The following is a 27,978-nucleotide window of genomic DNA, read 5'->3' on the forward strand; positions in this document are numbered from 1 at the left end:
TGAGCAACATTTCAAGAAGAAAAACTCCCTATTTTAATGAGACAATGAAAACAATTAACATCTATAAAGAAACACATGAAATCCTTTTCATGGTTACCCCTTAATTAAAGTCATATAAATGAATCTTCCCTATAGGGATATTTTCCCCAAAGTTAACTAGAGAAGAAAGAGACTCAGGAACAATCCAAACATGAACTCGTAATCACACTGCTCTATTCAAATAAGAATGATTTAATATTAGGATGTTCATTAACAGTAAGAAAGTCAAATTATTAGATAATCAGAAAAAAACATGTGGCCATCTGGATGGAGATCAGAAATTGATACTTAAAAATGTAATAGCTATTCTCGACATGATATTAGAAATTAGGCTAGATTATTTCTTTATATTACAAATAATGTTCTCAAGCAACAATAGTCTCCTTTTACCCCATCCTCATCCCACAATCCAGATACACTTTCATTGGCCTTTAGCCTCTGAACCGTCACTGACTCTCCCAGAGGTAGAAGCTGCAATCAATCTTGCCAATAGTCTCTTCCTTAGGCATGTTGGTAAAAGATCAGAAAAACACAGCAAGAGCATGGGCAGCTAGAGTGGCCACACATAAAACTGGGCTGCTATCAGAGACTATAACCTCTTCTATTTGGTCCATGTTACGAGGTAGGCTATTTTCAGGGAGAAAGAAGAATGGAAAAGATATAAAGGGAGGTCAAGAGCCAAGAGCCAAGAAATACCAGCTTTAGTGCATTCTAATATGCATCTGAGATCCTGCCTTTGGACCTACGTGAAATATCTTAGGATTCTTATTTTACAAATGTACTTTTGGCTTGTGGCAGTTTGGATTGAGGAAACTAGCTAGTTATAAAATACATATGAAATAATCAAATTTAAAAACCATAATTACAATAATAAAAATATTTTCCATAATAACAATACAAGATAAACTACAGAGCAATCTGATTAAATTTACTTAATGTATGTACGCATGTTGATTTGCAATGATATACTCCTGAAATATATTGCAATGCAATGTGACTTTAATAAATATAAATAATTTTTAAATGTGCAGGATATTTGTATGATAAATATATTTTAATACTTTATAGAGGGGAAATGGAAAACATGACAGTGGGAGGCTTAAAATGGTGAGGGAATAAGTGACCTAATCATTTCATATTTTGATACAATTCCAATAAAAATTACATTGAGAGGGGCCAGAGTGACAGGTCTAGAGTGATAGTACAGTGGTAAGAGCACTTGCTTTGCATGCTGCCAACCTGGACTTGAGTTCTGGCATCCCACATGATCCCCCTACCCCTGCCAGGAGTTATCCCTGAGCACTGCTGGGTGTGGCATCCCTCAAAAAAAATCAGTGATATTTTTCTTGGACCAGAACCAAGTGGTTCTAAAATTCACCTGCGAGGGGCTAGAGTGATAGCACAGCAGGCAGGGCATTTGTCTTGCACGCGGCCAACCCGGTTCTGATTCCCAGCATCCCATATGGTCCCCTGAGCACTGCCAGGAGTAATTCCTGAGTGCAGAGCCAGGAGTAACCCCTGTGCATCGCCAGGTGTGACCCAAAAAAAGCAAAAATAAATAAATAAATAAAAATAAAGTTCACCTGTGAGAATAACCTGGCAAGAATCCAACTAGTCATAAACTGATAGAAGTATACCATATATATGGTGATTGGTGCTAAAAATCCTGATCACATATTAAATTTCTAATAACTTAAACAATATTATATAACACAAGAGTAGAAATGCAGATCAAATAATTAATAAGGTGTTAAAACATACTCTACTATGTACAAGAACTTACTACAAAATATTTGTGGCATAATCAATTGATTGAAAAAGAAAAATTTTATTTAATTAGTAAGCTATCTGGAGAAATTTTGTTATTTTACCCATTTAAAAATGAGAGGAAATATAGATAAATACCCAATCTTGGTGTGATAGAGAACTTTTAAAACTTAGGGCCATTAGCAAAAACAATTAAAAAATTATAAAGCTTTTTAAATTAAAGGTTTCAATTTAATTTAATTTAAAGGTTAATCATGCAAATATTCTGAGTGTCAATGGAGAGAAGAGATGAACAGAAACCTCCTCAATGAAGAAATACAAATAGCCAAAAGACACATGAAAAGTGCTCTGTAACACTAATTATCAAGGTTACAAATCAAAACAACAATGAGATATCATCTCATGCCACAGAGACTGACACATATCTAAAAAGACAACCAGTGCTGGCGTGGATGCAGAGCTAAAGAGTCTCATTCACTGCTGAGAATGCCTATAGGTGCAGTCTTTCTGGAGAACAATATGGTCATTCCTCAACAAACTAGAAATTGTGTTTCCATATGACCCAATAATATCACTTCTGGGAATATACCCTAGGGGCCCAAAACACAATGCAGAAAAGCTGTCTCCACTCACTCCTATGCCTGTTGCTGCACTATTCATAATAACCAGGATCTGGAAACAACCCAAGTGCTCAAGAACAGATGATTAGATAAGAAAACTATAGCTACTTAATGGAATACTACACAGCTGTTAGGGAAAATGAAGTCATAAAATTTGCTAATATGTGGATGGACATGGAAAGTACCATGCCGAGTGAAATGAGTCAGAGAGAGAAGGACAAACAGAATGATTGCACTTATTTGTGGGATATAAAAAACAACAACAAAGTAAGAGAATAATACCCAAAAACAATAGAAATGAGGGCCAGGAAAACTGGTCTATGGTAGGAAGCTTGTCACAAAGAGTATGGGGGAGTACAGATAGAATAGAGACAAGACCACTATAACAGTGATAGAAGAAATGATCACCCCGGATAAGAACTGAGTGCAGAAAGGAGGTAAATTGATATGCATTATACCTTTTCAGTAACAGTATTGCAAACCACAGTGCCTGAAAAGAAAAAAGAAAAATAAGAGAGAGGGGGGGAGGGAGGGGGGAGGGAGAGAGAGAGAAAGAGAGAAAAAGAGGGGGAGGGAGGGAGACAGAGACAGAGACAGAGTCAGAGAGAGAATGAGAAGAAAAGTATCTGCTGTAGAGGTGTCTGTCGTAGAGGTAGGCTGCGGGGGTGGGGGTTGGGGTGAACTGGAGGAAAACCGGGGACATTGGTGGTGGAAAACGTATACTGGTGGTGGAAAACGTATACTGGTGTAGGAACAACTGGGTGTTGGAACAGTGTGTGACTAAAATTAAATCATGAACAACTTTCCAACTGTGTAGCTCATGTGATTTAATTAAATTTTTAATTAAAAATATAAATAAATAATGACACAAAGTAAGAGAAAATAAAGTTCTGATGTCAAAAAGGATCCCAGTAAAAAACTATAAAATAAATAACAAAATTAGAATATATTTGCACCTTATTATTTTTTTATTTATTTTAATTAATTTATTTATTTTTAATTCGTGAATCACCCTGAGGGCACATTTATAGATTTATACACTTTTTTGCTTATGCTTCCCTCATACAAAGTTCGGGAACCCATCCCTTCACCAGTGCCCATTCTCCACCACCAGAAAACCCAGCATCCCTCCCACCCTCCCCGATCCCATCTCCCCCCACCCCACCCTGCCACTGTGGCAGGGCATTCCCTTCTGTTCTCTCTCTCTAATTAGCTGTTGTGGTTTGCAATAAAGGTGTTGAGTGGCCACTGTGCTCAGTCTCTAGCCCTCATTCAGCCTGCAACTCCCTTCCCCCGTATGGCCTTCGACTACATTATAGTTGGTGATCCCTTCTCTGAGTTGCCCTTTCCCCAGAATGTGAGGCCAGCCTCCAAGCCATGGAGTCAACCTCCTAGTTGTACCTTATTTTTACAGTCATTATTATAAGTGAAATTATACAGTGAAAACTTGTTGGAAATAAATTAGATTAAATAAGCAAATAAATCCCAATATAAATATACAAATGGCTAAAGGAATATGAAAAAATTTACTCTTTAGTAAGTAAACAAAAAATTTGTTAGAATAATGTGATACCATTTTCATTCAACAATTTGTCATAACTGAATAGTAGATATATTGTCCCTAGTTTCAAGATGCAAAATTAGGAATTATCAGGAGGAAGATGTGTTTAGACTTTTTTAGCAAGTAAATTCAGTAACAAGTTGAGAGATTTGACATTTGAAAAACAACCTTTGACTTTGAATTCCAATTTTAGAAATTTGCCCTATGGAAGTAGTTTGTGTAGAATTATCCAAAAAAATGTCATTTATATTTGAAAACTATTAAAATAGATGTCCAACAAAGGGAGATGGTCAAATGGATGATAGCCATGAAAAAATGTAGAAAGCAAATAATGCTTCTTCCACGCCAGAAACGTCCAAGTACAAATACCAGAAGTCTACAAATGTGTTATTTTACATGGCCAGGGGATTTTGTAGATCAGGATTAATTAAAAAATCTTAAGAAGGATAATCATTCTACATTATAAATATAATCATAATCATAATTGGGATCAAGCTAGTTGTATGAGTTAGATTGGTCCTAATCTAATCAGGTGTCTTAAAAGTGAGCAATATTTCTCACCTGCTGTCAGAGTGGGGGTCAATCCCAAGCTGAAAAGTTGTTGAAGAGGAAAAAAAGGACTGGAGATTTAGCTCAGTGGGCTGAGCACATGTTTTGCATGCAGGAAGCCTGGATTCAATCCCTGGCACTGCATGGTATCCCTGAGCACTGTCCACTGCGAGCAACCCCTGAGCACAGAGCCGGATGGAAGTGAGCACTACCAGGAGTGAAGCCTCACTCCGCCCCAAATTATAAATATGGGGAATGAACCAAAGAGCCCTCATATCAGAAAGAGCTCTTGGCATCTGGATGTTTGAAAAGACACCCAAAGAAAAATGAAAGCAAAAGCTAACTAAAAAAGTATTACCCTGTAGAGTGCTAGCAAAGAACAACAACCCTGCTGACTTTTGATTTGGGCTTGGGGACTGACACCCAGAAGAGCTCAGGGAGCACTCCCAGTGGTCTGAGGACTTTCTGTGCCAGAGATTGAAACCAGGCTGCTACATGCAAAGCAGGAACTTCTACCCTTTGACTTTTGTCCATTGTGGCAATTCTAACCTACGGGTGTTTTCAAAATAACAAGTTCATGTCATCCCCAATGAATTTTTTTGTGGTAATTTGAGGTAATTTGTTTCTATAATAAGAGAAAATTAATAGAAAGTGGTTACTTCTGCTATCAGTAGCTAGCACCTGCATCAGTTGCTAGCATCTGCAGCTGGAACGATATCACAGCGGGTAGGGCGTTTCCCTTGCACGAGGCCGACCGTATTCAATTCCTCCACCCCTCTCGAAGAACCCAGCAAGGGCTATGAAGAGTATCTTGAATGGCAGAGCCTGGCGAGCTACCCGTGGCATATTCGATATGCCAAAAACAGTAACAACAAGTCTTACAATGGAGGCATTACTTGTGCCTGCTCGAGCAAATCGACGAGCAACAGAGTGACAGTGATCAGTGATCAGTCCCAACGATTAAATGTAAACTAGGGAAGTAATGATTATTTCTGAATACAGTAACTACAAGATACTTGAAGAGATTTTAAATTTTCTTTTTCTTATTTGGTATTGGATCATACCCAGCAGTACTCACAAATTACTCCTAGCTTCGTGCTCCGGGATCACTCCTGTTCTGTCTCAGGTGGGCATATGACATGCTGGGATGAGAGTCGGGTCAGCAAGACAAACGCCTCACCTGCTGTGCTATCTCTCTGGTCCAAGAGACTATTTTTTAATTTCAGAATTTATATTTTCCACATTTTCTAGTATATCTCTCCTTTGTATTCAGGAAAAAAAAAGTGTTAGCTAGGATACATTTTTCTAATTATGTTTTTTATGTTCTATGTTTTTCTAATTATTGAAGCAACATTAAGACTCTAGTTAATATTTGCTTTACTTTTTAAAAAACTTTCCTTCTAATGGCAAACATCTACTTCTACGGCCTAACCCTATCTAAAAGCTAGTCTTCTGAAAAAAATTGTATGATTGTATTCAATGAAATACAAATCTCGTTTAAGATTTATCTTTTTCAATTTTAGCATTTGTTTCCAATTTCATTGCTATAAAACAGCTAGGTGGAATCATATTTGACAGATAATTCTCATTATCACTTCTTTTGTCCCAGTTCTTTCTCTTTCAGTATTCAATTTGGATTAATTTCTTCACTGGTTGTAATGTCTTTGCATCAATTTAAATTTTACCCAGCAAAAAAGATGTCACTTTTTTCAAGGAATGTGTTCTGTTTTCAAAGTCCTTACATATTTGAACATATCTTTTCCACATAAAAGTAGCTAAGAATTTAATAATTTTGTCATAATGCTTGTTTATTGATTGGAATTTTATATAGACTTTGATCAGTTGGCATATGATGTTAATCATCTACCAGAAGACTGAGGCAGAGTAATTTTTGTTTGATTATGGTATATTTAGTTTTGCCTACTCAGAGAGATGAATGACTTTAAAATTTTTAGCTCAGTATTTATAAACTTAGCAGGAAATGAATGGCATGTTAGTTAATGTAGATTTTTTCTCTCCCTCATACCAATTTGATTATATGGGTCCATTTTATGTCAATTCTACAGAGTCATTTGTGCTCTTGAAAATCTTGTTCTAGACTGGCTTCTTCTGCAAGAAAATCTGGCATGTGAAATTGGATTCTGGCTCATATTTTTCATAATTTATGATATATATACCAAATATTACTTTATTCTCTGTTTATCCTAGGTCAAGTAGTATTTTTCTTTTATATGCCTAATTTAGATTTTTGTGTCAGTTCAGCTTTTTGTTCTCTTAAATTTTAATTCTAAAACTGTTTTCCTTTGCCTTGTGGTTCTTAGCTTTGTCAGATTGTTTTTTATTCTGACCCTTTCAATTTTCTTCTTATCTGTATATTCAGAGAATCTAATGTGGATACTATTTCTTATATTTTCTTTTTCTTATCAAAATGATTTAAAGAACTTACTCCCTGTGGCATATTTATATGTCAAATACAATAACAATGATGGGTCTCATTCTCCTGGCCTCTAATGCGGCACTTTTGGGAAGGATGAGTAAAGAGAGGCTGCTAAAATCTCAGGTCTAGGATGAATGGAGACGTTACTGGGCCTGCTCGAGCAACAGGATGATCAACAGGATGATAGTGATAGTGATAATGACTTTCTTTAAAAGAATTCTCTCATACAATCTTCGTGCACAAGTACGAAGATGGGTAAATTTGTAACTGTACCCTCACGGTGACTCACTAATTTAAAAAAATAAATTAAAAAAAATTGACTTAAAAAAAATGAGGGAATGATGAGCAGGTATTCCTTTTAAGGACACAGATTCATGTAACAAGAGGAAGAGCACAGTGAATAAATCGACCAGTGCACTAAAAGAGGAAGGATGGGCCCTTATCAACAACTTTTACATTGTTCTCCAATATCTTTTTTCTCTTCCTTAATAATAAGATTTTAGTTGAAATTGCTATTTGCAATAAATATTAATTTTCAACCTCCAAAAAAAAAAGAATTCTCTCTGCATTTTGTGCTATGTGCTATAGAGTCCTTTTCAAAGTAACCTCTACATAACTTATTAGAATTGAGAGCAAACCACTTCTTGTTTGGACAAAAATAAAGTTCTTTGGGTATTTGCAAAATGGTAGAAATCTCTTCAGAATCTCAATCTGGAAACTAGGTTGAGTTATCAGCATCATCATAATTCCGTTGATGGTCAAATTTCTCAATCAATCAACCACTCAGGTTGAGTAGACCGGTGTGAATTTTTTTGACCTTGCAAGAATAAATCTAGTGAAGTTTGCTGAACTGATAAAAACTTTCTCTTGTCCCCGATGCCCATTTTTCTGTGAGCAATAACAATGATACACAGCCTGGAAAGATAGTGCAGGGGGCAGGGTGCCTGCCTTGCACAAGACCAATATAGGCTGATCCCCAGAACTGCACAGAGTCCCCTGAGCACTGCTTAAGAGGACCCCTGAGCACAGAGCCAGGAGTAAACTTTGTGCATTGCCTGGTGTGACAAAAAATTTAAAAAACAGTGACACAATCCTAAGATCTGGAAGGAATAAGATCACCAGCTCCTTGAATATTTTTCTTTCAGGGCTCAAGACTGTCCCACTTGCTTCCTTTCCTCTTTCCCTAGGGGAAACAAGAGGACAACATGTGTGTTTTCTGATGCTAGCAGCAGGAAGCTTGTCTTAGTTTTCTAGAGCTGCTGTAATAAAACACTGTCTCACAGTTCTGGAAGCTGGAAGTCTTAACGTGAAACAGTCAGTAGTATTGCTTCTTTTTAAGGATAGTGAGGAAGGACCCAGGTCTTTCTCCTTGGCTTAGCCTGCCCACAATGTCTTGACCCTACATCTCCTTAATTTTTTTTTTGGGGGGGATGCTGGGAATCAAAACCGCATCGGCCACGTGTAAGGCAAATACCCTACCCTCTGTGCTATTGCTCCAGCCCCTCCTTATATTTTCTTCTCTCTGTTTCCAAAGTTCAAAGTCTCTTTTTAGGACACCAGTCATACTGAATTAGAACCCACACTAGTAACTTCATCTTAACGTAGTTACCTCTGCAGAGAGTTTTAATAGGATCCCCAATAACAGTTATTGTGGATTGGGACTTATGAATTTATGAACTCGGGTTTTTGAATTTGGAAGGATACTTCCATCCATAGCAGTACTAGCAAGTTACTTAATTATCTACTTTCTTTCCTGGGACTTGTAAAACTTCAGTTAAGGGGCCAGGGATTGAATAGGCCTTAGTAAACTTTTTGAAACCCCGGGGAAAATTGCCACTCCTCCCACATACTGGCACATATTCAACTGTCAACCTTAGTACCCAAGGATGCTGTTGGTGTACATAATTTTACCTGCTTTGCTGAGTGTTATGTTGTAAGCCAAACTCCTAAAGAGGCTTTGCCAAGTAACTGAGAAGTTCCAGCCTGCATTGAATTGTTGATAAGTAGATGATTCCAGAGTCTGTTATGCTGTACCTCTATCATACTTTATTGTTGCAATTTGTTTTAATGACCTTTTTGTGTTACTTATTAAATTATAATAACTAGTTGACTTCTGACCTCATTGACAAATTCAGTTAAACAGAAAGTATATAAGGAAATAAAGGAGAGAAAGGAATAGCTGGAGGAATTTAGCTGCTGATGTCTACCAATTAACCAGCAAAAAGAAGGAAAACAACTTCTTTCCTTGACCTTTACATAGCAGTGAGCAGTGAGCAAGAAAATTCTCAGGTGAACGTCTGTCTAATCATACAATAATTATCTACTCTTTTAACTTGCAAGAATATTCATCATATTTTTCCTTCACCAGAAAGAACATCCTTTGACTTGGTAATGATCAAACTCTATTCTTAAGTAGTGAAGAAGACAGAAATTAGAGCCCCGCCCCCCCCCCCCCCCCGCCGTTTATATGCAAAGAACAGGTCTGTAATGAGCTGTCTTGCCCTGCTTCATTTTTCTAAGTCACGCAGCCTTCCCAGACAGAAGACAGACGGCCTGTTGTACTAAACAATATGCTGGTGCCTGGTCTCCCTGGTGAGAGCTAATTACAGCAGTGGGACTTAGAAACGCAGGAAGCAAGCAATCATTCTCCTGCTTTGACTTCTCACCCCCTCCGGTGCTGCACTTTCACCGGGACTTCTGTCTTAACTACCAATTTGTGTCTATCCCTCTCTGAGATCTCTTCTGTTCGTGTTGGACCGTGGATACCCACCTTGGACCCTTGAGAGACATAGGTGTTATTGCATCCTCTGTAACCTCAACTTCTGCCACTGTTTTTGAGCATTTTTCTTCTGGACATAGTTAATAAGTATGCACTAGCTTTATCGATGATAACAAATGACTCCTGAGGTCCTAGAGAAAAGATCCTTTTTGCTTTTGCTTTTCTCATAATCCATAGCAATGAATTGCAAATATTTAAAATGGTTAGGGATTTCATTGAAGATGCCTCTCTGGGAAAATAGAGAGGCTATGGATTGTAACTTTCTTTCTTTCTTTCTTTCTTTCTTTCTTTCTTTCTTTCTTTCTTTCTTTCTTTCTTTCTTTCTTTCTTTCTTTCTTTCTTTCTTTCTTTCTTTCTTTCTTTCTTTCTTTCTTTCTTTCTTTCTTTCTTTCTTTCTTTCTTTCTTTCTTTCTTTCTTTCTTTCTTTCTTTCTTTCTTTCTTTCTTTCTTTCTTTCTTTCTTTCTTTCTTTCTTTCTTTCTTTCTTTCTTTCTTTCTTTCTTTCTTTCTTTCTTTCTTTCTTTCTTTCTCCCCCCCTCCCTCCCTCCCTCCCTCCCTTCCTCCCTCCCTCCCTTCCTCTCTTCCTCCCTCCCTCCCTCCCTCCCTCCCTCCCTCCCTCCCTCCCTCCCTTCCTTCCTTCCTTCCTTCCTTCCTTCCTTCCTTCCTTCCTTCCTTCCTTCCTTCCTTCCTTCCTCCCTTCCTTCCTCCCTCCCTTCCTCCCTCCCTCCCTCCCTCCCTCCCTCCCTCCCTCCCTCCCTCCCTTCCTTCCTTCCTTCCTTCCTTCCTTCCTTCCTTCCTTCCTTCCTTCCTTCCTTCCTTCCTTCCTTCCTTCCTTCCTTCCTTCCTTCCTTCCTTCCCAGGGTGCACAGGGTGGATTATGACTATTTCTATGATCAAGTGGCAATTCTACTCTCAGGGTCTATTTCATGGGCAGGAGATAAGGAAAGGCTGAGCACAGGCTTTTTAAAGGAATCAGTCCAGGAGTCTTTATTGATTGATCAAAATTCTTTCATTTTATTGATCTTTATTCTCAAACAGTTTCTGCTTTGAGGCTACCGAGTATCAAGTAACTAAAGGTTTATGCGGTTATCTTTGAAACTGAGATTTTAGTTAAAAGAAATTCTCAAATGCACACATCCCCAGTGTATAAAGGATATGAGTACTTTGATTTGTATGTTGACTATCTATAGAGAAATGTTAAGGTTGTCATAATAACTTGGGGGCTTTGAAAGGTCAAGATCCTGAAATGATACCCACTTTTGCACAGAGAAATTTTGTCCCACACCCCAAAGGCCTTCTAAATGACTTTTGAATATTCACGTAGGCCAAAAACAAAACAAAATAAAACAAAACAAAACAAAACAAAACAAAAAACCTGCTTTACCAAATCCAGGCACTAGCACTGATATTTACTTAAATGAAATGGATGAATAATAGTAATTAAAATAATATAAATAGAGCTGGAGACACAGCACAGGAGTTAGGCACTTGCCTTGCACTCAGCTGACCAAGGTTCCGTCTCTGGCACCACAAATGGTTCACTGAGTACAGTGAAGAATAACCCTAGAGTGCAGAGCCAAATGTAAGCCCTGGGTAGAGCAGGTGTGCCCTACCCGCACCCCCTGCCAAAAAATAACATAATACAAATTATTTTGTTGTTCAAGAAGTCAAAAGTTTAAATTAGGTTTCCTCTTCCAAAAGCAAGTTATCGACAGGTGTCCCTTGCTCCAGGAAACACTGAGGGACAATTAGTTGCCTTGTGTTTTAACTTCCTAGAGGCTGGAGTCATTGCCTTTTGGTTAGTTTCCAAAGTCATTAGAGGAGCATCTTCTAACATCTCTCTTTGTCCGCCTTCCTCCTGTTCGCTTTTACTTGTAGAGACACTGTGTTATATTGGGTCCACACATAGAGCTGGGGTATCTTCTCAACTCATAATCTTTAAGTTAATCATAGCTGCCCATCCTTTGTGCTATGGAGCATACTCACGGGTACTGGGAATTATAATCTGGGCATTTGGGGGGAAATTATTACTTGGTCCACCAAAAAGAATTTTGGACTAAAAAAAAAAAGTATCTTGTGGAGCTGGAGAGATAGTACAGTGGGTAGGGTGCTTGCTTTGCTTGTGGCCAACCCAGATTCGATTCCTAGCATCCCATATAGTCCCCGAGAATCAGCAAGAGTGCACTTCTGAGTGCAGAGCTAGGAGTAATTCCTGAGCACCATTGGGTGTGGCCCCAACCGAAAACCAACCAAACCAACCAACCAAAAAAAACTCATCTCAAAGGGCCAGAGAGAGATTGCAGGGTTAGGGAATTTTGCATTCAGTAGATCCAGTTCAAATCCTAACACTGCCTATGGTCCCCCAAGCACCACTGAACACATAGCAAGGAGTGCTCACATACCTGGGCACTGATGGATAGGACCCCTACCCTCCTGCTAATCCTGAAAAAAATGCATCTTGAATTTTCTAGGACTCCAACTATTTGGTAAGAGAAGATGCTCTCTACAACATAGGGAACGAAAGAAATTAAGGGGCTAGGGAGTAGGAAGAGATGTATGGGAGGTGACAGGGGTAGGGACTGGGGCTTCCAACATATCTGTAATGTAGAGATGTAATGTGTATATATATGTTATATATTATATATATGTATATATATATATAAACTGCAGAGCCAACAACACTGTATGCATGACACCCAAACTACAACAACAAAACTTTAAAATGTGCCTGTCAAGGAGTTAGGCTGAGGGTGGGAGGGAACCTGGGGACGCTGGTGGGAGTAAATTAATACTGGTTATGGAACTGGTGTTGGAACATCATACACCTGAAATTCAACTCTGGGCAACTATGTAAATCACAGTCTTCTAATATCAAAATTTTTGAATGTAAAAATATCATTAAAAATTGATCTCTATTTTGGGACATCATGTCACTGCGAGCAACACGACAGTACATGAGTTGCCGAGAAAAGAAAATATAAAAGAAAAAATTAACAGAAATCTCACTCTTTTACCTGCCTGCATATGTTGCTGTCATATTCTCTTTATTCTAAATAATGGTGTGAGGCTAGCACACCAATCTGTATCCCAATGCTATATGCTTTAACATTCTCCCTTCAATAACCTCAAAATTCCACTGAACCAATTATGCTAAAATCATCAACATACCTGCAAAATAGATTCTGTAGTCATGGTGAGCATTCTAACTAAGATATTGAACTTTTGCAGAAAAATCTATGGAGGAAACTTTTAGACCTCCAGAGTCTTTGGCAAGTTGTTCTTTCCAAAGCAGGGTTTCCGAGAATCCCACAAAACCCCATGTGCTTCTGAGGAGACCTCTATCTTTTGCACACATTACTATTATAAGATGTCCACTACAAAGCAGAAGCTCTAACAGGGAGTTACGGTATGAGTCATCTTTTTACTGGCCACCAGGACCAAGGTGACTATGCCTTACTTCTTTGTATATTCCATCACAACTAGAATTCTCAACTTCTCCAGTTCACAGTGACCACCCTCGCCAGTAGGGCATTTCCTTTGTCAGAAGCAGTCTCCTATTCCCTCAGTCAGTGTCCATTGTTGGGGAGAAATAATTTTATTTATTTTATCTTACATCCATTTATCATTTGACAGTTACTTTAAAAATATATCCCAAGGAGTGGGGTGCTTGTCTTGCACATGACTGACCTGGGTTCAATCCTGGGCATTCCATATGGTCCCCTAGAACCCTGAAAGGGGTACTCATGAGCACAAAGCCAGAAGTAAGCACTGAGCACCGCCAGTGTGTCCCCCAAGCTACCAAAAAAAAATAAAAGCATAATAAAATATATCCTCAATCTGATTGCTTCCCACCTCTACAATTATATCCTGGTTTACACCTTCATAACATCTTTCTCCTGAGAGTTACAAACTGGTCAGTCTGTTACACTTCCCTTCATTCCCCCATATAATGACTAGAAGATCTTTTCATGGTAAAGATATGATCGTCTCTCTTCCGTGCCCAGAATCTCGCATGGCTCCTAATGACATGACACACAGAATGAAATCCGGTAACAAAATGAAAGATACTCAAGGGAATTATGTGAAGCAAAATCAGCCAGAAGGAAAAAAAGACAAGCTATTATATGATTTTACCTATGTATGTGATATGTGAATATAAAATTGATGAACAGTCAAAACAAAATAAAAAGAGAAATCAGTGGAAATTTATTAACAATGTTACTGAGGAGATGGAGGGGCAACATAAAAACACAGATATAAAGTGTGAGGAGGATATGATAAAATAAAAATAGAATAATAATTATAGTAGCTATATCAGTAAAAAAGAGGTGATTTAAAAAATATTAGGGGACAGTTTTATTGCACACAAAATTCTGAGGACCAACCACTAGAGGCATGGTTGATGAGTCCCCAAGTTTGACTGCAGTGGCCCTTTGGCTCACCTGGTTTGGGGCTGGGCTTTGATGAGTGGGACATACTAGCTTGTCTCAGAAGTCTATCCTGTTCCCTGTGTTCTTTGAGAAGCTAAGGACAAATATGAGCTGAATAAAAATAGATTTATAAGAGGGAACTCTAGGATAAATGTTCATTTAAGACCGTTGAAGTTGAACTGTTGAGCCTCTGCTTGGGTACATTCCAACTCACCTTCTCAGGAAGGCCAATAACAGAAACAGGTAATTGAGAGTGATGGGTAATTGAGAGAATAGGTTTGCAGGTAAACTGTGCAGAGAATCTATGGTTTCATAATTATGGTACTAATAAGTTAAAGAGATGAGGAAAATTGATGAATCTAAACTTACCCTGCTAAAGTAGAAGTTTTTTAATGCTTGCTGCATATTCAATTGCTCTTCTACAGTTTTAAGAATCCTTGCAGTTAGATTAGACCAACTAGTTATTAATAGCAGATTGTAGGAAAGGGTTTCAGATCCCCTGTAAGACGGATGAAAGCTGACGTGGGCTCTTTATTCCTTTACTGTAGCCACTGAGGAGTTCAAGTTAAGATAGTTACAGAATGGAAACAACCAGCAACCAAGTAAGGTTTCTGGGGAGTTCTTGAGGAAATGAATTGGATCTATTTCCAACAGATCCTAAGTGGTTTACACAGAATGTTGTAGACTTAGACTTACTCTGTTGTAGACTTAGAATGAATGATGAACCAGCTTCTGTGTAAACCATTAGGTTTGAGGGACTGATACAGCAGCGTATCATGGCCTACCCTGCATCAAACATGGTTTACATGGTTTTATCTTCTAAACTTATTTGCTGCTATTCCAAGTCTCATTACAATCCAACCACGCACAAATTTTACTGCAAAACCCATTTCTGCCTCATGACCCTTTATTATATATAAATACACCATTTACCTAGAAAGTCCCCCGCAATATCATCACATGGAAAATGCCATCACAATACTCAGGTCTCTGTTCATAAATTATCTCCTTAGTTGGAAAGGGCAGGGGAAGTGAAGGAAGGTTGCTGTGGGCAGTGGAGGAGGAATATTGACACTGTGCATGCACAGTGTGGTAGCATTGCACCTCTAAAACATATAAACAATTAGACTCCTGTGAACAATCAGACCCAAAATAATCTCTGAAAGGTATTCTATGATCTCTCTATTTGAGAGTGTTTCTACTTCCCACCAATTTCTAGTCCCTTAACCTTGGCTTTGTGGTACCTAAGAGTCCTCAACATGGTATAATTTTAAGTTTGTTTAATTTATTGCATATATCTCCAAATGGAAAAAAGAAAGGACTTTGTTTTTGTTCTCTTCATACCCTCAAGATGTAGAACAGTGCCTGGCACAAAGTTTACATATAATTAATTGCATTAACGGTCCCAATTACTTATTCCTCCCTGTATCCTTGCCATCTGCCTGGAGTCTTTGTAGTTATTATTGCTATAGGGCTGGAATTTGATTCTCCAACCCCGAGTCTATTTTATTCTGAGAACTATTTTGGCTAGTGTGATATTAGTAGATCTAATACAATACAGAGCAGAATTACAGCTATCATCTTTGATGAGGCCAGTTTGGTCCAGTGGCATCTGATTGGCCTCAGACCTGTGAACATGCCCAGTCAAGATTTAAACAAGTCTAGTCCAAAGCAGCTGACTACTGCAAATAAATAATTGTATATTGTATTCTAGTGAGATCTTGTCTGTCTTGTTAGCACTATTATAGCTATAGATAATACAGCAGGAATCAATAAATAGCTGTGGGATGTCTGTAGTTGGGTATTAGTTTATCTTTTCTCACCTGTTTGCCTACTTTGTTGTAACTTGGCCATTCATTCATCTGTGCATCCAGCCAGCCAGCCAATCCTCCAACTCAGTAAGTTGGGAGAAGCTTCAGTCCCTTCCTGTCAGTCATTTCCAATTCCCTTCCAAACATCAAATGACCACCTCAGTCTTATAATTAACAGTCTGTGGGATCTGGTTTCTCTGGTTTCTTAGTTCTAATATTTTTTTCAATAGTAAACTAATTTACTGTTTCATCTCCTTTTCATGACTTATTTTCTACTGTTGGATATTCTTCTTTCATTAATTTTATTAGCTTTAAAAATAAAATGGACACACAAATGCCTCCTCTGTTCCTGAGCGACCATGGTCCCGGAGGCCCACTAACAAACTTTCAGCACCCAGCTTCTTCTTGCAGAAATTCCTCTAGACTGTGAACATGCCACCCTGGGAGGGGAAAGGTTTTTCTCTCTTGGCCTTTCCTTTCGGTGGCAGTGTGGCGACCGTCATCTTTTAGAGCCCACTAAACAGAGGTACAAGCTTGCAGTGACACGACTTCTGGCAGAAATTTCTCTGGACTTAATTACTAAAATATCAGAAATCCAAAACCTCATATGCTCTTCATTCTCAGCAATAGAAGACATATTATCAAATGATGCCTTTTCGGCAGGTCTAATTGTTGGGAGGGAATTCCAAATAATAATATCAAGTTAGTTTTCTGTTAAAATATTGAATGTAATCAAATTAAGGAGAGATTAAAGTGAAAATCATCAGCCACACAGGCAGGGGGTGGGGTGGGATGGGAGGTATACTGGGTTCTTGGTGGTGGAACATGTGTACTGGTGAAGGGATGGGTGTTTGATCATTGTATGACTGACACTTAAACCTGAAAGCTTTGTAAATTTTCTCGTGGTGATTCAATAAAAAATAAATAAATAAATTTTTAAAAAGAATAAAATGGGTTTATAGTTAGATAAAAGGTTAAAGGGTCACTATCAAAAACTTCTTTCCCAAATTTTTTTTGAAAAAAAAATCTAAAGATAAATTTTTAAAAATAAGGTCTCAGAATGTGGCTCCATGTAGAGCACATGCCCTGCATGTGTTAAAGCCCTGGGTTTGATCTCTTATCACCACAAATTTTTTTTTTGAATTAACATTAAAGAGAAATAAATAAAACCCCACTCAGTTCATAAGGGGAAAACTTTCAAAGCAAACATTATAACAAACATTAGCTTTTAAATGTCTTGAATAGTTACTTATTCTTTATGTAATAATGTCAAACATTAAAATTATTAAAAGTAGCACTGTTGCACCGTCGTCCCGTTGTTCATGGATTTGCTCGAGCAGGCACCAGTAATGTCTTCATTGTGAGACTTGATGTTACAGTTTTTGACATATTGAATATGCCACGGGTAGCTTGCTAGGCTCTGCTGGGCAGGCAGGATACTCTCGTAGCTTGCCGGGGTCTCTGAGAGGGATGGAGGAATTGAACACAGGTTGGCTGCATGCAAGGCAAACACCCTACCCTCTGTGCTATCGCTCTAGTCCAATGAAAATTAATTCAGCATTTTCCCTGTGGTCAGGCCACTCACTCACTTGCTTCTTTGAGTAAAAAAATAAATAATGTGTTCATAGTGAACATTTTCAGTAACTCTCAATCTATTTTGCATACTCCCTGATCTGCAATGAACTGTTACCAATGCTCCACTAATTTGGGGGATAGTATTAAGTGATCATAATGTGTATGCATTGTGGTTTTGTTTTGTCCATTTTCTTTTTATTTCATTCATGGATAAACTTTTAATATGAAAGATAGAAAAATGGTGGTTTCTCCAATACGTCCAATGTTTTCACACACAGAAGATTAAAAAAAAAATTTCTTTAAATTAATGCAGTTAACTTATGTACAACTCTTCCCATCTATCCCAACTTCACTCTTAATTTGTTAGGAATTGGTTTCGTTGTAAACAACAGGAAATCTGTTTGAGAGGGAGGGGCTTAAGAAAATAGGCTGTCATTTTTTTCCTAACAAAAAAGTAGGTAGTTGAGGCTTGGTATGGAGTCCATGATGCACTCACAGTTACAGGCTCTTTCTAAAATTTTCCCAGTCTTAAATGGATAAGAGTTATTCTCATAGATAATGTGCTGCTGTCTTTTATTCCTTTATGCTTGTTCTAAAAAGGAGGAAGAGGGAAGGACAAAGAGTAAAGAGGCATTTCTCCTTTCAGTCAAGGCTTTTTATTCAGGAAGAGAAGAATTCTCTTAGAATTCGCCTAGAGACTTGCTCCTGCAGTACCCCGTTGGTGAAAACTTTGATAGATGGCTAATGCCCTGTCAGGAAGCTAGGACATGCATAGTGCTTCTAGTGGAGAATGGCAATGAGAAAGGAGGTACAGGGGTACCCAATCCATGTCTGTCACACTGATCACCCTAATTTCCTTCTATTTCTTTAGATCTTTTAATATAAATCATTTTAAATAAAACCACTTATTTTTGTTCTTTGGACAACACCTGGACATGCTCAAGGGTTGCTCCTGGCTCTGCACTCAGGAATTACTCCTAGCAGTGCTCAGGGGACAATATAGTATGCCAGGGATTGAACCCCAGGTGACCACATGCAAGACTAATACTTTACCCACTGTACTATCTCTCTGGCCCTTAGCCCAAAACCATTTCAAAAGAGAAATTTATGTACTCCCCAGTATTATTAGTCTCTTATAGCTTTTAATACACATTAAAATCATTTATTATTGATTTGAATAATAAATGTGTCCTTAATATTGATTCGAGGGCAGAAATCAGGTTGATTCTTACTGGCTATTATATCCCTGAAGGTATGCATACTTTTGATTCCCTGTAAATATTAATTCTAACCTATATGACATGAGTGAGTTCCATGTAGTAGAACATAAAAATTATCACTTTAATAGTAATGAGATAGGGGAAGCAAGCAGTGCTAGTGAAGATGTTTTGAAAAAGGTTCTCTCATGCACTGCTGGTGGGTCTTGTATGGTTTCCCTACTAAGACAAATGGTATGGAGATTTCTCAATTACATAAGAATAGAGCTGCATTTGACCCAGGAACTTCACTTTTATGGTATCTGTCCTCTAAACACACACAAAAATAGTAATTAAATCACTTTTTAATTAAATTACGGTAGCACAGCAGGTAGGGCATTTGACTTGCATGTGGCCCACCTGGGATTGATTCCTCCATCCCTCTTAGAGAGCTGGAAAGCTACCAAGAGTGTCCCACTCACATGGCAGAGCCTGGCAAGCTACCCGTGGCATATTCAATATGCCAAAAGCAGTAACAACAAGTCTCACAATGGAGGCATTACTGGTGCCTGCTTGAGCAAATCGATGAATAACTGGACGACAGTTCTATAGTGCTACAGTGAATAAAAACAGTAATTAAAAACAACATATACTAACATATATTCATTATAGTATTTAGCACAATGGCCAATATGGAAACAACCCAAATATCCAACAACAAAATGATAGATAAATAATTCCATATACATAATGGAATATTACGCAGTTATATGGAAAGGATGAACAATGCAGTTTTCTGCAATCCTGGAAGTACTGTAAGGTAGCATGTTGAGCAAAGTACATTACAGGGGGATGGGAGAAATCTTTTATGTTCTCACTTAACTGTGGTATATTGAGTAAGAAGACAAGAGTATGGAAAGTATCACACAATGGCACACCCTTAGCCCTGGATTGCAGAAATGAGAACGCTAAGGGAAAAGAAGTGGCAGGCTCTAGGGGAAATGAAGGAATGGACTAGGGATAGCATAAGGGCACTCATGAGGGGTCTTGAACATTGAAATGGTTTAGAAGGTGACTACATCGAAACTGTCAGTTACAACACCCAAAAGGAGAGAGAGGGCAAAAGGGAATGCTCTACCACAGAGGCGAGGTGGAGGGGATGGGGTGGGGTGGTGGGAGGGATACTGGGACCATTGGTAGTGGAAAATGGGCACTGGTGGAGGGATGGATACTCAACAATTGTATGACTGAAATGCAAGCATGAAAGTTTGTAAGTCTGTAACTGCACCTCATGGTGATTCACTAATAAAAAATTTTTTAAAAACCTGTGAGTCAACACTATTGTAAAATGTGGCTAAAACGCTAATAAATAAATTTAGATATATATTAGTTTGCTTCCGGGAGCTTTGTTTTATAGTCAAAGCTCCCGGAAGAGAGTGACGCAGACTCTCTTGCCCCCGCGTCTGGCTGTCTTCACCAAGGCCCCTCGGAGGGGGGAGGGTTGAGTTTCCCTCCCTACCCAGAGCAGAGCCCTAGCAGCCAAAGACCTCCAGAACCCAGCCACACTCATGCTCAAGGTCAGTCTCCACACGTTGGGACGAGCCTCTTGCATGAAGGAACCGGCAGAGGAACCCAGGTGTGTGGCACCCAGGGCTAAGATCTCCAAGCCTGCTCTGATCAGGACTGGGTCTCCTCCACCCAGATCCCCCATTTTCCAGTAGCTTGGCAGCCACACCCACAAACTGCCCCCAGCTGCCATGTAATCCCATCAATGGCCAAAATCCAGAGACTATCAAACAAAGCTCCCGGAATCGACAACTTATAGCCTAGTTTTCCCTCTTGGAGAACCTGGCAAGGTACCGAGAGCAACCTGCCCGCATGACAGAGCCTGGCAAGCTCCCCGTGGTGTATTCGATATGCCAAAAACAGTAACAATGATGGGTCTCATTCCCCTTACCCTGAAAGAGCCTACGATGCAGCACCACTGAGAATATGAGTAAAGCGAGGCTGCTAAAATCTCAGGACTAGGACGAATGGAGATGTTACTGGTGCCCGCTTGAGCAAATCAATGATCAACAGGATGACAGTGATACAGTAATACAGTGATTGGTTTGCTTTGGAGGCAGCAAGGGGGGAAGAGAGAAGAAACTTTGGGCCATTAGTTTAGGCCAAACCCAGGGTGGGTTTGGAGTTGAAAAATTGAATGCCTGAAACTATTATAAAAAGCTTTGTAAATCATAGTGCCTAATTTTTTAAGAAAGCAAGAAAAGATAGCCTTATTTATATTGTTTATAGGAAGGAGTCTGGAAAAAACACCTCAGCATTTAAACAGTAAATTTGGATTTTAGAAAATTGAAATGTTTATTTCCCCTCTAAAATGTTAGCTCTTAAGATCTTTAAATAGGCAGCTTTATTAATCACAGCCTTGTTAAAAGTCTTACAAAATGTACACCCAAGCTGAAAAAGTCTGTGCTGCTAAGTCTTACTTGTTACATTTTTTTCTGGATTTTGTCAAAATCTGCCTCTGCCCATGAGCGTGTGTTTCTCCTGGGACACTGTGTACTAAGACCAAAACAAAAGCAAACACTGAGTCTTTCCCATCACTAAGGGCCTTCAGTGCCCTGAGAACCACCCAGGGCTTTTGCCCGCTCTGCTCTTAGTCAGCTTTTACACCGACCCTTTCCACCAGTGTGTGGTTGGCCTTCTCCTGTGTCTGTATGGTGTATAGCACTGGTTGGCATATCTCCTAGCCAAGCTCAGACTATGAAATCTGCAAATCACCACACACAGCCCCTCTCCCACTTGTTTGCTGAATCAGTTACCTACTGTGTTACTTCTTTGCTTCACTGAAAGGACCTGGGAAACAGCCTCTTACTGTTATGTGATGACAAAAGAGATTAAAATTGGGAGGCAGCTTTCTTTTAGGATAATTGACTAGAAAGAAAGCTTCTCACTGAAGCTCATTTATTTCAGCCCATAGAATGAATTTTTTTAAAAATACTTATCCACTTAGATTCCTGAAATCAAATTCAAAATGGTACCACAAAAAGTGAAAGCATATTACAGTTGTAATTTACAATAAAGATGCAAAGATGTTAGATATTAACGAGCCAACCTGGCACCATGCTGAAAGACCAATGCATAAGACCTAGTGGTATTAATTCTTGGAATTCTAGAACAGCTAAAAACTCAGAAATTAGGCTGTGGGGGAGAAAAGTATTTATGAATGCTAAAAAGGCAATTAGTAAGTTAATTATTTAGATCAAATAAACACTTCTGGAAAACTAAGAATTGAACAACATAATGTTAAAAGATCTGTCTTAAGCCAATAGAATAGTCAATATATTTAACAGTGCTATTAAGAGAAGCATTCTTTTAAAGTTGGTGACAGAAAATATGCTTGTTATCAACAATTTTAATTAACATTGTTATGAAAGATCTAGTTAAGAATGAGATAAAGAACAGAGGCAGTCGAGAGAAACAGATAATAATTTAAATGAATTAAAATGATTTAAATAATGTAAAAGAAAAGCTATGATTGTTGGGGAGTCAGAGAGAAATGGAAGAAACAAAGAAAAAAGGGGAAAAGGCTGCACGAAGGGTGGGTCTGACAAAACCTGGCAGAAAGCCCAGCTCTGGGAAACAAGGTCTTTACCCTGGAGTTTGTAAACAGCACAAAGCCATTGATGAACATGCTGGGGAAGAGAAGATTCAGCCTTGACCATCTAAGCAGTGCTGCACTGCACTGCCACTCTGAACTGTGACCTACCAGACTCTCAGGACTGGTTGGAGCTAGTGACCCAAAGAACCTTTTGCTGACAACATCATGCAAATTACAAAAATATGAGATACTAGTGACACAGGAAGACCTATGCAGAACAGCAGAAAACCCAACCCTCTCTCTCTATCCAGTCACAATGGCGGAGCTCACTGGTACTTCGGTGCTCAGATAATCTAATAGAGGCATTAGGTCTTTCAGGGGTAATTTAGGGGTAATTAACTTAGGGACTCATGCTGACAGCTCCTTCCAGCACTCCTGACATCTGGTAATCTGGTATTGTTCAGTTACTAGGATAAAATTTGTCCTGATACTCTCTCCGACTCAAGGAGAGCATATCTACAAGGAACACAATCCTGTTTGAAATTACAAGTGGGGTTTTGGAAGCCTAACATTCCCACCTTAATGCGATTTTAATCAGCTGCTTTTCTCTTGGTTCAACTCAATTTACTAAATTGGATTGGGCGAGACTGAGAACAGAGCAGTAATTTGGGATTATGGTTTTGTGAGGTAGGATTGGAGAGAATTTCAAAGTAGATTTGAATGGGTTAAAAAGTGATTGGATGAAGTTGTCCAAAAGAGAAGATTGTGTCTCTGCCTTCTTGGCATTCTACTTAATGTTTTAGACTTGTGGTACCCTAACTGGGCCACTGATGATCCATGATGGCTGTGGTCTGGTTAATAGTCTAGCGGAGCCTTTAGCACATTAACTTCCAGAATCCCCATCATACCCGTGGGAAAGAAAGGAATGGATTTGTTTGGGGGAACACATTTAAAAGGGACCTCCAGGAAGAATTCAGCCACAGATTTTCTAGGTTATCTCCTAACTCCTTTTTGAAGTGACCAGGTAGTTATGTTGTTAACTAATTGTTATCCACCCTTCTAAAGGCTGTAGCCATTTTCATTCCATTCATAAATTCTAAGGCATTTTTTAAGCCACGTTGGGTTCCTTGGGACTATTTAGGAAAGTATTGCAGCTGTTTGTGGGATTTTCTTTTGTTTAAACATTTTCAAAGTCAGACCAAATCTCTTATGAAAACATATCAATTATTCAAGAGGGCATTTCTCCACAGTAAAGCAAAATAAACGAATTAATTGTACAAGGTGGCTATTTAAGCTTCTGCTTCTAATTTCCCCACAAACCACTAAATGTACACATGAGACTCAGTGACAAAAAGCAAAGGGTAGATAGTTAGCATGATTGCTAACTACCTTCCCTTACATCAGTTTGAGCATCTGTGTGATTTGAGAAGGTGGCTGCCCAGTAGCATAAGGCATTAAATTCTAAGAGAAGGGAAAGTAAAGGAACTCTGCATGTTTAGAGCTATGAAAATGTCACAAGAACAGCCTCCTGGGGAAAACCTAATTGATTGGAAGTGAGGATATTTCATGATTCAGTTGATGAATCCAGTGGTTGAAGTGGGGTTCCAAGCTTCAGAACAAAGGCCCTGCTAATAAGGGCCCCGTGCCAAGAAGAATGGAAGTTCTGTATAAACCTTTTGCACAGAAGACACATCACAACTGTCACAAACACACCAAAACTATCACAAGTTGAAAGCCTGCATTTGACAAAACCAAGTATGCGCTCCACCTCCATTTTTGATGATTTGTGTGAAGAAATTAGATACACCCAAAAAGATTCTGGAACCTATTTTCATGATCTTAAACTCTTGGAGAAAAGAAAGCCAAGAACCCAAGACTGGGAGTGATATTTTGGGTCATTTTTTCCATGTCGATGTGCCAGTCTGAAAAGGAAATTGGTAAGGTAACACATGGGAGGGTACGGGGCACTTTATTCTACTTAGGTAGAAAAACAGTTGAATACAAACTGAAGGTGTGAAGTAAGGCACTATAGGATTCTGTTGAATAAACAGATGATAAAATATAAGCTGAAAGTTAAAAAGAGGGAAAACTTAAGTCACGATATAAGCTCATTAATAGCCATGATCTGGAAACTCACAAATAAATCTTGGAAGAGAGCTATAGTGATGTCTCTGGCCCCCAAAGTCACCACTCAGTTAAAAATTTACTTCCAGCTATATCATCCTATTTAAAATTTTAGAACTCCTAAAGTGAGTGGTTGCATTTGCAGCTGTGCAACATCTCATACTCTGCTTCACTGATGTACCAGGAATAGCACGCCACATTTGTTGGGGTGCAAAGTAGAAGACGAATCATCTTCTTGACAAAAAAAAATTAGCACACAAGGCTCAACCTGTAAAACATTTTAGTAATCTCTTATACAAGGGCTAAATGGCTCCAGGGTAAGCTACAACAATCTTCACACACTTTTCTTTAAGAGTACTTTTTGGGATCATTTTTAGTCTATTATTCATAACAATCAATGGAAAATAAATTATTTAGAACCTGCTTTGGAGGCAGGTTTGGGTGGTGGTGTTAAAATTCAAAATAATGGTGGTGAGAAGGTATAATGGTGGTGGGATTGGTGTAGGAGTACTGCATGTAATAAATTATTGTGAACAACTTTTTAAAAAATAAAATTAAGAAAATGGGAAAAAAAAGAAGAGTACCTTGAGACCACAAAGTTTGATTCCAGTGGAAATGTAGAGGTGGCTCCTGAGGGTACTGATTAGATAGAACCATGCCATGAGAGCATGAAAGTCATTGGGCAACAGCTCTGGGCAAGGTTCCTGCAAAGAACTCCAGATTCTATCTTGGATCAACCTGATTCCAGAAAAGCCTCAGCAGTCCCTGACCAGAAAGCAATTTTACCTCGTTTACATCCCTTTGAAATTCTAGGAAGGCATTTTTTTAAAAAGCAAAGAAGTGTGTTATAGAGTATTTTATTGTTGGTAGCTTCTAATTCTTGTTATTTTATTTTTAAGATGTTAGAAATAAGAATATTAGATATTTTGACTTAACAGATTTGTAATTTTAATTGAAATACTAGGAGCATTTGATTAATTATCTTTGTAGTCAATGTGTAGATGCTCACAAGACTCACTTACTGAACTTAAGAGTTTCATTTATATGAGGGTGAAAAGCTATTAAAATTGATTTCTATGTTAAATTTAGAAATTTTTATTTATCAGATATTTGAGAGCCATGTAAATCCTGGGAAAGCCCTTTGTTTCTCTTATTTACATCATCATGTTATAGAGTTGAAGTTTTAAGAAAGTCAGATATATTAAATTTTTCATTATAGTTTGGGCTGGAGCGATAGCACAGCGATAGAGCATTTGCCTTTCATGCGGCTGCCGCGGAGAGCCCGGCAAGCTACCGAGAGTATCTCACCCGCAGGGCAGAGCCTGGCAAGCTACCCATGGCGTATTCAATATGCCAAAAACAGTAACAATAAGTCTCACACTGAGAGATGTTACTGGTGCCCGCTCGAACAAATCGATGAGCAATGGGATGACAGTGACAGTGACAGTTTGAAATATTTAGAGAAATTTCTCAAGTATAAGTTCTGCTTACATTTTTAAGATTGTTTTTAAGATTTTTTTTTTTTTGCTTTTTGGGTCACACCCAGCGATGCTCAGGGGTTACTCCTGGCTTTGCACTCAGGAATTACTCCTGGCAGTGCTTGGGGGACCATATGGGATGCCGGGGATCGAACCCGGGTCGGCCGCGTGCAAGGCAAACGCCCTACCCACTGTGCTATCGCTCTGACCCTGTTTTTAAGATTTTTTTAAACATTTAAAATGTATACACTAAACAATCTTAACATTTTTAATTATTTAATTATTTCTTGTTTAAAGAAGAAAGAAATGTGACTTTAACAAGTTGACCAAGTTGAGTATAAATGGAAACAAAAGCAATTGTGTGTATGTGTTGTGGGTGTGTGTATGTTTGTGATGACCATGTTTCCCCTCACACATTAAACAGGCATGCAATGCTCTCTGTGAGACAGTCACTTTAGGATCTACATGATGTGGAAAGTGAATGTGTGTTTTGGAGATGGTAAAAAGAAAATGATTTAGCTTTCCTGGACTATGATATATACCATCCAAAAAGTGGGCATCTGGTCAACCACCACAGGTAGGAAGAGTGCTGACAACAAAGTGTTTGCTGAGCCCAATCTGAGTCGAGGATTTTAAACAATCATTTTAGGGGAGCAGGCTATAAATGTCTCACCCCCTTGCCATTACACATGATACATCTGGCATCCAAGAAGAGGCTGAGACAGGAAGGGGTATGTATAATGGATATAAATGTGCCAGGGTTTATTAGAAAATATTTTATGATTAACTGAGAATATACAGGTGTCAGAAAATGCAAAGGAAATTTACATATTTCTTCCTTCTCCTCTTGCAACAATACAAGTGAACTTTTATTCCATCCTTTTTATCAGATAAGGAAATTGAAGCCTTTAGGGGTTAAATAATTTTCTCTCTTTACACAGCTTGTTAGTGGTAGGTCCTCTGGTGGAGCCCAATGCCCCTGCTCTTTCCTGCATTAAATTCCATCAGCAAAGACTAGATATAGGTCATTAAAGAATGCTCTTATTACTTGTCTGGCTTTTGTTTGGCAGAGCACACCTGGCGGTGCTCAGAGAATACTCCCAGCTCCATGCTAGAGTCTCTCCTGGTGATCCTGGAGATCATACCTGTGGCTCCATCATATAAAGCTCCAGCCCTCTGCAGCCATCTCTCCAGCCTGACAAACACGCTTCTGCAAACGAAAGATACTCCACCAAAAGTCCCAGATCTTAGACAAACAGCAAGTTTGAAAAGCAGATAAAGAATCATAAAAGAGAAGACTCAAGATTTGGATTTTTTCACCAATTCATTGAAATGGTGCATCAATCACTGTCACTTTCACTGTCATCCTGTTGTTCATTAATTTGCTCGAGTGGGCACCAGTAATGTCTCCATTGTGAGACTTGTTGTTACTGTTTTGGCATATTGAATATGCCACAGGTAGCTTGCCAGGCTCTGCCATGTTGGCAGGATACTCTCGGTAGCTTGCCGGGGTCTCCGAGAGGGATGGAGGAATCAAACCCAGGTCGATCATGTGCAAGGCAAACACCCTACCTGCTGTGCTATTACTCCTGGCACTAAAATTTGTCTCAAGGATATCATTTAAGCATCCCTTTAAAACCTTGGGGCTTCTCTCCCACAAAATTTCCTTGTTTTCACCTTGCAAGGAGGTAGAACCACAATTTCTCAAGGAAGCAAAATGGGAAATTGGGGGAAAGTAAGGCAGTTCTCCAATTCATCCTTGGATTCCTCACTGTCTTAGACCACTGTATTATAACCACCTTCCTATACTATATACCATGAATGAGGTGTTCAGACAACTGCCGTGGATACCAGACTAGAAGAGCTTGGTGGAGAGTAAACTTCTGCTGGCCCTGCCTAAGTAAAACCAGGCAAAGCAGAGTACATTTCTTGATAACAGTCCAGTTTCTGGAGAAAAAAATGCAGGTGTTGACAAGGTAGAAGCCAGAAGGTCAATGAAAGGTCCCAGAGTT

General features: G+C 38.8%; 1 protein-coding gene across 1 annotated transcript in view; it reads right to left on the bottom strand.

Annotated features, from left to right (window-relative positions):
* TACR1 (tachykinin receptor 1) overlaps positions 1-27,978 on the bottom strand; it is a 156,347-nt gene that overhangs the window by 120,630 nt on the left and 7,739 nt on the right. The window lies entirely within an intron of this gene.

This window comes from Sorex araneus, chromosome X (genome assembly GCF_027595985.1).
Source record: "Sorex araneus isolate mSorAra2 chromosome X, mSorAra2.pri, whole genome shotgun sequence".
Classification (NCBI taxonomy): domain Eukaryota; kingdom Metazoa; phylum Chordata; class Mammalia; order Eulipotyphla; family Soricidae; genus Sorex; species Sorex araneus.